Source organism: Pimephales promelas, chromosome 4, assembly GCF_988280905.1.
Source record: "Pimephales promelas chromosome 4, fPimPro1.hap1.1, whole genome shotgun sequence".
In the NCBI taxonomy this organism is placed as follows: domain Eukaryota; kingdom Metazoa; phylum Chordata; class Actinopteri; order Cypriniformes; family Leuciscidae; genus Pimephales; species Pimephales promelas.
The window spans coordinates 36,043,106-36,054,637 of record NC_142772.1 but is presented as its reverse complement, the minus strand read 5'-3'; positions in this window follow the sequence as shown (position 1 = coordinate 36,054,637).

The window sequence follows — 11,532 nt, the reverse complement described above, 5'->3', positions numbered from 1 at the left end:
CACCAAAGTGATTATTTCACGTCACGATACCGAGTTGAAGAAATACTGTTTAAATATAATTTGACACAAGAGGGCAGTATAGCCCTATTTATGGTTTTGAGTTTAAACTAAACCGTGACATCTACACGTTTTCCAAAGTGGACCAACGTGATTATTTCACGTCTTGTCGTGATACGGGTTAGGCACTGAAGTTACAGGAGTTTCTTCCCGTTGCTAAGCAATGAACTAGGTCGAGTATTTAAAAGGTTATGGTTAACACGGTTAACTTGGTTTAACGTCGATGTAATACGTTGTTTTTAGCGTACCTTTTGCTTAAACGAGGAGCTGGGGGGACGCCGGAAAAATAGACATTTTACTCATTAGGCTGCTTCATTAAAAACGTGACAAAAAGACGTTTTCTTCGGCGTGGATCCATGCAAATGAATCATTTTCACCTTGAAAATAATAAATGTTTTTTTTGTTTTTTGTTTTTGCATTTTAAATAATAGACCATTTCTCAGTGATCGTCAATAAAAGAAAATTCCATTTTCTCGGTTTAATGAAAACCAATAGGTCGTGATGGTAAGTTTTAAGTGTAAGTTTCACGTTTGAGGGGGTTTAAACCGTGACATAGACCAACGCCACTTTTGCGTCATCGAAGGGTAACGCCCCCTTTTGGGGGAAAACACCTCTATACTGTCTATGGGAAAACATACGGATTTCCATGAGAACAGAACTTGCACTAGATCTGCAAATTTTCTTGATAGCAAAAATGGCACAAACTTAAAGAAGCTAACGTTACTGAATACGGGGTTACAGAGGTGTCCCTTTGAAATGGTCGAAAACTGGATTAATGACCCCACACAGCGGCCAAATATGGACTATTCAGACATCTAACGATACCACTATCTCGTGGAATCACCAAGTAAGTAGCCTTTTTTATTTATTTATTTATCATTTACACACTCACAGTAGCCTATGACAAACTACTAGACGATGAGGCCATGTCACTTGGATCATATTTAACTTGATTTACGCTATTGACAGTTTTGTTGTCGACTAGCTATTAGAAAGACTAAGCTGTTAGCAGCTAACGTTACCTTATTAGACTATGTCAATAGCTTAAATCAAGTTAAATATGATCCATTCATCGTCTAGTTTGTCATACTGTGTGTTAATGAAAAAAAAGGCTACTTACTTGGCGATTCCACGAGATAGTGGTATCGTTAGATGTCTGAATAGTCCATATTTGGCCGCTGTGTGGGGTCATTAATCCAGTTTTCGACCATTTCAAAGGGACACCTCTGTAACCCCGTATTCAGTAACGTTAGCTTCTTTAAGTTTGTGCCATTTTTGCTATCAAGAAAATTTGCAGATCTAGTGCGAGTTCTGTTCTCATGGGAATCCGTTTGTTTTCCCATAGACAGTATAGAGGTGTTTTCCCCCAAAAGGGGGCGTTACCCCTCGATAACGCAAAAGTGGCGTTGGTCTATCTACACGTTTTCAAAAGTGGACCAACGTGATTATTTCACGTCTTGTCATGATACCGGGTTGAAGAAATATTGTTCAGGCCACTTTGTTTGATATAATCACAACAATTTAACGCAAGTATGGGAAATTGAACTCAGGTCTTCTTGATTAAAGCCCAACGCTTTATCAACTGAGACACTGCATCTGTTGAGTTCAAGGGTGTAATGGAAGGGGTTTTATTGCAGGTTTGGCTTTATTTGTCGGAAAAATAACAAAGAGGGCAGTATAGCCCTGTTTATGGTTTTGAGTTTAAACTAAATCGTGACATCTACACGTTTTCCAAAGTGGACCAACGTGATTATTTCACGTCTTGTCGTGATAGGGGTTGGGCACTGAAGTTACAGGAGTTTCTTCCAGTTGCTAAGCAATGGAACTAGGTCGAGTATTTAAGTCTAGACCCTTCTAGAGCTGAGATATCGAATCTAAAAATTTCGACCCGAAAAAAAACCCCGACTGGTACCCCTTTCGTTTTTTTTTTTTTCGGGCGAAAAATTAAGTTTCTCCAATCTTCTCAAAACTCTGGATTCTGATAGAGGGCCATGAGACTTAAACCTGAGTGCAAAAATTGAGGCTCTAGACCCTTCCAGAGCTGAGACAAACCCGGGCTGTCGTTTTTTCTTTTGGGTCGAATTTTTGAGTTTCGATATCTCAGCTTTGGAAGGGTCTAGAGCCTCCATTTTTGCACTCAGGTTTAAGTCTCATGGCCATCTATCAGAATCCAGAGTTTTGAGAAGATTGGAGAAACTTAATTTTTCGCCCGAAAAAAAAAAACGGGCTGTTGTTTTTTTTTTGGGTCGAATTTTTGAGTTTCGATATCTCAGCTCTGGAAGGGTCTAGAGCCTCCATTTTTGCACTCAGGTTTAAGTCTCATAGCCCTCTATCAGAATCCAGAGTTTTGAGAAGATTGGAGAAACGTAATTTTTCGCCCGAAAATGAAAAAAAAAAACGAAAGGGGTAACACTGTCGGTTTTTTTTCGGGTCGAAATTTTGAATTTCGATATCTCAGCTCTGGAAGGGTCTAGAGCCTCCAATTTTGCACTCAGGTCAAAGTCTTGTGGCCCTCTATCATAATCCAGAGTTTTGAGAAGATTGGAGAAACTTAATTTTTCGCCCGAAAACGAAAAAAAAACGAAAGGGGTAACACTGTCAATTTTTTTTCGGGTCGAAATTTTTAATTTTTATATCTCAGCTCTGGAAGGGTGTAGATCCTCCATTTTTGCACTCAGGTCAAAGTCTCGTGGCCCTCTATCATAATCCAGAGTTTTGAGAAGATTGGAGAAACTTAATTTTTTGCCCGAAAACGAAAAAAACGAAAGGGGTAACACTGTCGTTTTTTTTTCGGGTCGAAATTTTGAATTTCGATATCTTCGCTCTGGAAGGGTCTAGATCTTCAATTTTTGCACTCAGGTCACAGTCTCACAGCCCTCTATCATAATCCAGAGTTTTGAGAAGATTGGAGAAACTTACTTTTTCGCCCGAAAACGGAAAAAAACGAAAGGGGTAACAATGTCGTTTTTTTTTTCGGGTCGAAATTTTGAATTTCGATATCTCAGCTTTGGAAGGGTCTAGAGCCTCCATTTTTGCACTCAGGTCAAAGTCTCGTGGCCCTCTATCATAATCCAGAGTTTTGAGAAGATTGGAGAAACTTCATTTTTCGCCCAAAAACGAAAAAAAACGAAAGGGGTAACACTGTCAATTTTTTTTCGGGTCGAAATTTTGAATTTTTATATCTCAGCTCTGGAAGGGTGTAGATCCTCCATTTTTGCACTCAGGTCACAGTCTCACAGCCCTCTATCATAATCCAGAGTTTTGAGAAGATTGGAGAAACTTACTTTTTCGCCCGAAAATGAAAAAAAACGAAAGGGGTAACAATGTCGTTTTTTTTTTTCGGGTCGAAATTTTGAATTTTGATATCTCAGCTCTGGAAGGGTCTAGAGCCTCCATTTTTGCACTCAGGTCAAAGTCTCGTGGCCCTCTATCATAATCCAGAGTTTTGAGAAGATTGGAGAAACTTAATTTTTCGCCCAAAAACGAAAAAAAAAAAACGAAAGGGGTAACACTGTCGTTTTTTTTTCGGGTCGAAATTTTGAATTTTGATATCTCAGCTCTGGAAGGGTCTAGATCCTCCATTTTTGCACTCAGGTCAAAGTCTTGTGGCCCTCTATCATAATCCAGAGTTTTGAGAAGATTGGAGAAACTTAATTTTTCGCCCGAAAACGAAAAAAACGAAAGGGGTAACACTGTCGTTTTTTTTTCGGGTCGAAATTTTGAGTTTCGATATCTCAGCTTTGGAAGGGTCTAGAGCCTCCATTTTTGCACTCAGGTCAAAGTCTCGTGGCCCTCTCTCATAATCCAGAGTTTTGAGAAGATTGGAGAAACTTAATTTTTCGCCCAAAAATGAAAAAAAAACGAAAGGGGTAACACTGTCGTTTTTTCTTCGGGTCGAAATTTTGAATTTCGATATCTCAGCTCTGGAAGGGTCTAGAGCCTCAATTTTTGCACTCAGGTCAAAGTCTCGTGGCCCTCTATCATAATCCAGAGTTTTGAGAAGATTGGAGAAACTTAATTTTTCGCCTGAAAATGAAAAAAAACGAAAGGGGTAACACTGTCGTTTTTTTTTTCGGGTCGAAATTTTGAATTTCGATATCTCAGCTCTGGAAGGGTCTAGAGCCTCAATTTTTGCACTCAGGTCAAAGTCTTGTGGCCCTCTATCATAATCCAGAGTTTTGAGAAGATTGGAGAAACTTAATTTTTCGCCCAAAAATGAAAAAAAAACCGAAAGGGGTAACACTGTCGTTTTTTTTTCGGGTCGAAATTTTGAGTTTCGATACCTCAGCTTTGGAAGGGTCTAGAGCCTCCATTTTTGCACTCAGGTCAAAGTCTCGTGGCCCTCTATCATAATCCAGAGTTTTGAGAAGATTGGAGAAACTTAATTTTTCGCCCGAAAATGAAAAAAAACGAAAGGGGTAACACTGTCGTTTTTTTTTTCGGGTCGAAATTTTGAAGTTTGATATCTCAGCTCTGGAAGGGTCTAGATCCTCCATTTTTGCACTCAGGTCAAAGTCTTGTGGCCCTCTATCATAATCCAGAGTTTTGAGAAGATTGGAGAAACTTAATTTTTCGCCCGAAAACGAAAAAAAACGAAAGGGGTAACACTGTCGTTTTTTTTTTCGGGTCGAAATTTTGAGTTTCGATATCTCAGCTTTGGAAGGGTCTAGAGCCTCCATTTTTGCACTCAGGTCAAAGTATCGTGGCCCTCTATCATAATCCAGAGTTTTGAGAAGATTGGAGAAACTTAATTTTTCGCCCAAAAATGAAAAAAAACGAAAGGGGTAACACTGTCGTTTTTTTTTCGGGTTGAAATTTTGAGTTTCGATATCTCAGCTCTGGAAGGGTCTAGATCCTCCATTTTTGCACTCAGGTCAAAGTCTTGTGGCCCTCTATCATAATCCAGAGTTTTGAGAAGATTGGAGAAACTTAATTTTTCGCCCCGAAAACGAAAAAAAACGAAAGGGGTAACACTGTCGTTTTTTTTTTTCGGGTCGAAATTTTGAGTTTCGATATCTCAGCTTTGGAAGGGTCTAGAGCCTCCATTTTTGCACTCAGGTCAAAGTCTCGTGGCCCTCTATCATAATCCAGAGTTTTGACAAGATTGGAGAAACTTAATTTTTCGCCCGAAAATGAAAAAAAAAAACGAAAGGGGTAACACTGTCGTTTTTTTCGGGTCGAAATTTTGAATTTTGATATCTCAGGTCTGGAAGGGTCTAGATCCTCCATTTTTGCACTCAGGTCAAAGTCTTGTGGCCCTCTATCATAATCCAGAGTTTTGAGAAGATTGGAGAAACTTAATTTTTCGCCCGAAAACGAAAAACAAAGAAAGGGGTAACACTGTCGTTTTTTTTCGGGTCTAAATTTTGAGTTTCGATATCTCAGCTTTGGAAGGGTCTAGAGCCTCCATTTTTGCACTCAGGTCAAAGTCTCGTGGCCCTCTATCATAATCCAGAGTTTTGAGAAGATTGGAGAAACTTAATTTTTCGCCCAAAAATGAAAAAAAAAACGAAAGGGGTAACACTGTCGGTTTTTTTTCGGGTCGAAATTTTGAATTTCGATATCTCAGCTCTGGAAGGGTCTAGAGCCTCCATTTTTGCACTCAGGTCAAAGTCTTGTGGCCCTCTATCATAATCCAGAGTTTTGAGAAGATTGGAGAAACTTAATTTTTCGCCCAAAAATGAAAAAAAACGAAAGGGGTAACACTGTCGTTTTTTTTTTCGGGTCGAAATTTTGAGTTTCGATATCTCAGCTCTGGAAGGGTCTAGAGCCTCAATTTTTGCACTCAGGTCAAAGTCTCGTGGCCCTCTATCATAATCCAGAGTTTTGAGAAGATTGGAGAAACTTAATTTTTCGCCCAAAAATGAAAAAAAAAACGAAAGGGGTAACACTGTCGTTTTTTTTTCGGGTCGAAATTTTGAGTTTCGATATCTCAGCTTTGGAAGGGTCTAGAGCCTCCATTTTTGCACTCAGGTCAAAGTCTCGTGGCCCTCTATCATAATCCAGAGTTTTGAGAAGATTGGAGAAACTTAATTTTTCGCCCGAAAATGAAAAAAAACGAAAGGGGTAACACTGTCGTTTTTTTTTCGGGTCGAAATTTTGAAGTTTGATATCTCAGCTCTGGAAGGGTCTAGATCCTCCATTTTTGCACTCAGGTCAAAGTCTTGTGGCCCTCTATCATAATCCAGAGTTTTGAGAAGATTGAAGAAACTTAATTTTTCGCCCGAAAACGAAAAAAAACGGAAGGGGTAACACTGTCGTTTTTTTTTTTCGGGTCGAAATTTTGAGTTTCGATATCTCAGCTTTGGAAGGGTCTAGAGCCTCCATTTTTGCACTCAGGTCAAAGTATCGTGGCCCTCTATCATAATCCAGAGTTTTGAGAAGATTGGAGAAACTTAATTTTTCGCCCGAAAACGAAAAACAACGAAAGGGGTAACACTGTCGTTTTTTTTTCGGGTCGAAATTTTGAGTTTCGATATCTCAGCTTTGGAAGGGTCTAGAGCCTCCATTTTTGCACTCAGGTCAAAGTCTCGTGGCCCTCTATCATAATCCAGAGTTTTGAGAAGATTGGAGAAACTTAATTTTTCGCCCAAAAATGAAAAAAAAAGAAAGGGGTAACACTGTCGGTTTTTTTTCGGGTCGAAATTTTGAATTTCGATATCTCAGCTCTGGAAGGGTCTAGAGCCTCCATTTTTGCACTCAGGTCAAAGTCTTGTGGCCCTCTATCATAATCCAGAGTTTTGAGAAGATTGGAGAAACTTAATTTTTCGCCCAAAAATGAAAAAAAAACGAAAGGGGTAACACTGTCGTTTTTTTTTCGGGTCGAAATTTTGAGTTTCGATATCTCAGCTCTGGAAGGGTCTAGAGCCTCAATTTTTGCACTCAGGTCAAAGTCTCGTGGCCCTCTATCATAATCCAGAGTTTTGAGAAGATTGGAGAAACTTAATTTTTCGCCTGAAAATGAAAAAAAACGAAAGGGGTAACACTGTCGTTTTTTTTTCGGGTCGAAATTTTGAATTTCGATATCTCAGCTCTGGAAGGGTCTAGAGCCTCCATTTTTGCACTCAGGTCAAAGTCTTGTGGCCCTCTATCATAATCCAGAGTTTTGAGAAGATTGGAGAAACTTAATTTTTCGCCCAAAAATGAAAAAAAAAAACGAAAGGGGTAACACTGTCGTTTTTTTTTCGGGTCGAAATTTTGAGTTTCGATATCTCAGCTTTGGAAGGGTTTAGAGCCTCCATTTTTGCACTCAGGTCAAAGTCTCGTGGCCCTCTATCATAATCCAGAGTTTTGAGAAGATTGGAGAAACTTAATTTTTCGCCCGAAAATGAAAAAAAACGAAAGGGGTAACACTGTCGTTTTTTTTTCGGGTCGAAATTTTGAAGTTTGATATCTCAGCTCTGGAAGGGTCTAGATCCTCCATTTTTGCACTCAGGTCAAAGTCTTGTGGCCCTCTATCATAATCCAGAGTTTTGAGAAGATTGGAGAAACTTAATTTTTCGCCCGAAAACGAAAAAAAACGAAAGGGGTAACACTGTCGTTTTTTTTTTTCGGGTCGAAATTTTGAGTTTCGATATCTCAGCTTTGGAAGGGTCTAGAGCCTCCATTTTTGCACTCAGGTCAAAGTATCGTGGCCCTCTATCATAATCCAGAGTTTTGAGAAGATTGGAGAAACTTAATTTTTCGCCCAAAAATGAAAAAAAAAAACGAAAGGGGTAACACTGTCGTTTTTTTTCCGGTCGAAATTTTGAATTTTGATATCTCAGGTCTGGAAGGGTCTAGATCCTCCATTTTTGCACTCAGGTCAAAGTCTTGTGGCCCTCTATCATAATCCAGAGTTTTGAGAAGATTGGAGAAACTTAATTTTTCGCCCGAAAACGAAAAACAACGAAAGGGGTAACACTGTCGTTTTTTTTTCGGGTCGAAATTTTGAGTTTCGATATCTCAGCTTTGGAAGGGTCTAGAGCCTCCATTTTTGCACTCAGGTCAAAGTCTCGTGGCCCTCTATCATAATCCAGAGTTTTGAGAAGATTGGAGAAACTTAATTTTTCGCCCAAAAATGAAAAAAAAAACGAAAGGGGTAACACTGTCGTTTTTTTTTCGGGTCGAAATTTTGAGTTTCGATATCTCAGCTCTGGAAGGGTCTAGAGCCCCCATTTTTGCACTCAGGTCAAAGTCTCGTGGCCCTCTATCATAATCCAGAGTTTTGAGAAGATTGGAGAAACTTAATTTTTCGCCCGAAAACGAAAAAAAAAAACGAAAGGAGTAACACTGTCGTTTTTTTTTCGGGTCGAAATTTTGAATTTTGATATCTCAGCTCTGGAAGGGTCTAGATCCTCCATTTTTGCACTCAGGTCAAAGTCTTGTGGCCCTCTATCATAATCCAGAGTTTTGAGAAGATTGGAGAAACTTAATTTTTCGCCCGAAAACGAAAAAAAACGAAAGTGGTAACACTGTCGTTTTTTTTTTCGGGTTGAAATTTTGAGTTTCGATATCTCAGCTCTGGAAGGGTCTAGATCCTCCATTTTTGCACTCAGGTCAAAGTCTTGTGGCCCTCTATCATAATCCAGAGTTTTGAGAAGATTGGAGAAACTTAATTTTTCGCCCGAAAACGAAAAACAACGAAAGGGGTAACACTGTCGTTTTTTTTTCGGGTCGAAATTTTGAGTTTCGATATCTCAGCTTTGGAAGGGTCTAGAGCCTCCATTTTTGCACTCAGGTCAAAGTCTCGTGGCCCTCTATCATAATCCAGAGTTTTGAGAAGATTGGAGAAACTTAATTTTTCGCCCAAAAATGAAAAAAAAAACGAAAGGGGTAACACTGTCGTTTTTTTTTCGGGTCGAAATTTTGAGTTTCGATATCTCAGCTCTGGAAGGGTCTAGAGCCCCCATTTTTGCACTCAGGTCAAAGTCTCGTGGCCCTCTATCATAATCCAGAGTTTTGAGAAGATTGGAGAAACTTAATTTTTCGCCCGAAAACGAAAAAAAAAAACGAAAGGAGTAACACTGTCGTTTTTTTTTCGGGTCGAAATTTTGAATTTTGATATCTCAGCTCTGGAAGGGTCTAGATCCTCCATTTTTGCACTCAGGTCAAAGTCTTGTGGCCCTCTATCATAATCCAGAGTTTTGACAAGATTGGAGAAACTTAATTTTTTGCCCGAAAACGAAAAAAAAAAAACGATAGGGGTAACACTGTCGTTTTTTTCGGGTCGAAATTTTGAATTTTGATATCTCAGGTCTGGAAGGGTCTAGATCCTCCATTTTTGCACTCAGGTCAAAGTCTTGTGGCCCTCTATCATAATCCAGAGTTTTGAGAAGATTGGAGAAACTTAATTTTTCGCCCAAAAATGAAAAAAAACGAAAGGGGTAACACTGTCGTTTTTTTTTTCGGGTCGAAATTTTGAGTTTCGATATCTCAGCTCTGGAAGGGTCTAGAGCCTCAATTTTTGCACTCAGGTCAAAGTCTCGTGGCCCTCTATCATAATCCAGAGTTTTGAGAAGATTGGAGAAACTTAATTTTTCGCCTGAAAATGAAAAAAAACGAAAGGGGTAACACTGTCGTTTTTTTTTCGGGTCGAAATTTTGAATTTCGATATCTCAGCTCTGGAAGGGTCTAGAGCCTCCATTTTTGCACTCAGGTCAAAGTCTTGTGGCCCTCTATCATAATCCAGAGTTTTGAGAAGATTGGAGAAACTTATTTTTTCGCCCAAAAATGAAAAAAAAAACGAAAGGGGTAACACTGTCGTTTTTTTTTCGGGTCGAAATTTTGAGTTTCGATATCTCAGCTTTGGAAGGGTCTAGAGCCTCCATTTTTGCACTCAGGTCAAAGTCTCGTGGCCCTCTATCATAATCCAGAGTTTTGAGAAGATTGGAGAAACTTAATTTTTCGCCCGAAAATGAAAAAAAACGAAAGGGGTAACACTGTCGTTTTTTTTTCGGGTCGAAATTTTGAAGTTTGATATCTCAGCTCTGGAAGGGTCTAGATCCTCCATTTTTGCACTCAGGTCAAAGTCTTGTGGCCCTCTATCATAATCCAGAGTTTTGAGAAGATTGGAGAAACTTAATTTTTCGCCCGAAAACGAAAAACAAAGAAAGGGGTAACACTGTCGTTTTTTTTCGGGTCTAAATTTTGAGTTTCGATATCTCAGCTTTGGAAGGGTCTAGAGCCTCCATTTTTGCACTCAGGTCAAAGTCTCGTGGCCCTCTATCATAATCCAGAGTTTTGAGAAGATTGGAGAAACTTAATTTTTCGCCCAAAAATGAAAAAAAAAACGAAAGGGGTAACACTGTCGGTTTTTTTTCGGGTCGAAATTTTGAATTTCGATATCTCAGCTCTGGAAGGGTCTAGAGCCTCCATTTTTGCACTCAGGTCAAAGTCTTGTGGCCCTCTATCATAATCCAGAGTTTTGAGAAGATTGGAGAAACTTAATTTTTCGCCCAAAAATGAAAAAAAACGAAAGGGGTAACACTGTCGTTTTTTTTTTCGGGTCGAAATTTTGAGTTTCGATATCTCAGCTCTGGAAGGGTCTAGAGCCTCAATTTTTGCACTCAGGTCAAAGTCTCGTGGCCCTCTATCATAATCCAGAGTTTTGAGAAGATTGGAGAAACTTAATTTTTCGCCCAAAAATGAAAAAAAAAACGAAAGGGGTAACACTGTCGTTTTTTTTTCGGGTCGAAATTTTGAGTTTCGATATCTCAGCTTTGGAAGGGTCTAGAGCCTCCATTTTTGCACTCAGGTCAAAGTCTCGTGGCCCTCTATCATAATCCAGAGTTTTGAGAAGATTGGAGAAACTTAATTTTTCGCCCGAAAATGAAAAAAAACGAAAGGGGTAACACTGTCGTTTTTTTTTCGGGTCGAAATTTTGAAGTTTGATATCTCAGCTCTGGAAGGGTCTAGATCCTCCATTTTTGCACTCAGGTCAAAGTCTTGTGGCCCTCTATCATAATCCAGAGTTTTGAGAAGATTGAAGAAACTTAATTTTTCGCCCGAAAACGAAAAAAAACGGAAGGGGTAACACTGTCGTTTTTTTTTTCGGGTCGAAATTTTGAGTTTCGATATCTCAGCTTTGGAAGGGTCTAGAGCCTCCATTTTTGCACTCAGGTCAAAGTATCGTGGCCCTCTATCATAATCCAGAGTTTTGAGAAGATTGGAGAAACTTAATTTTTCGCCCGAAAACGAAAAACAACGAAAGGGGTAACACTGTCGTTTTTTTTTCGGGTCGAAATTTTGAGTTTCGATATCTCAGCTTTGGAAGGGTCTAGAGCCTCCATTTTTGCACTCAGGTCAAAGTCTCGTGGCCCTCTATCATAATCCAGAGTTTTGAGAAGATTGGAGAAACTTAATTTTTCGCCCAAAAATGAAAAAAAAAGAAAGGGGTAACACTGTCGGTTTTTTTTCGGGTCGAAATTTTGAATTTCGATATCTCAGCTCTGGAAGGGTCTAGAGCCTCCATTTTTGCACTCAGGTCAAAGTCTT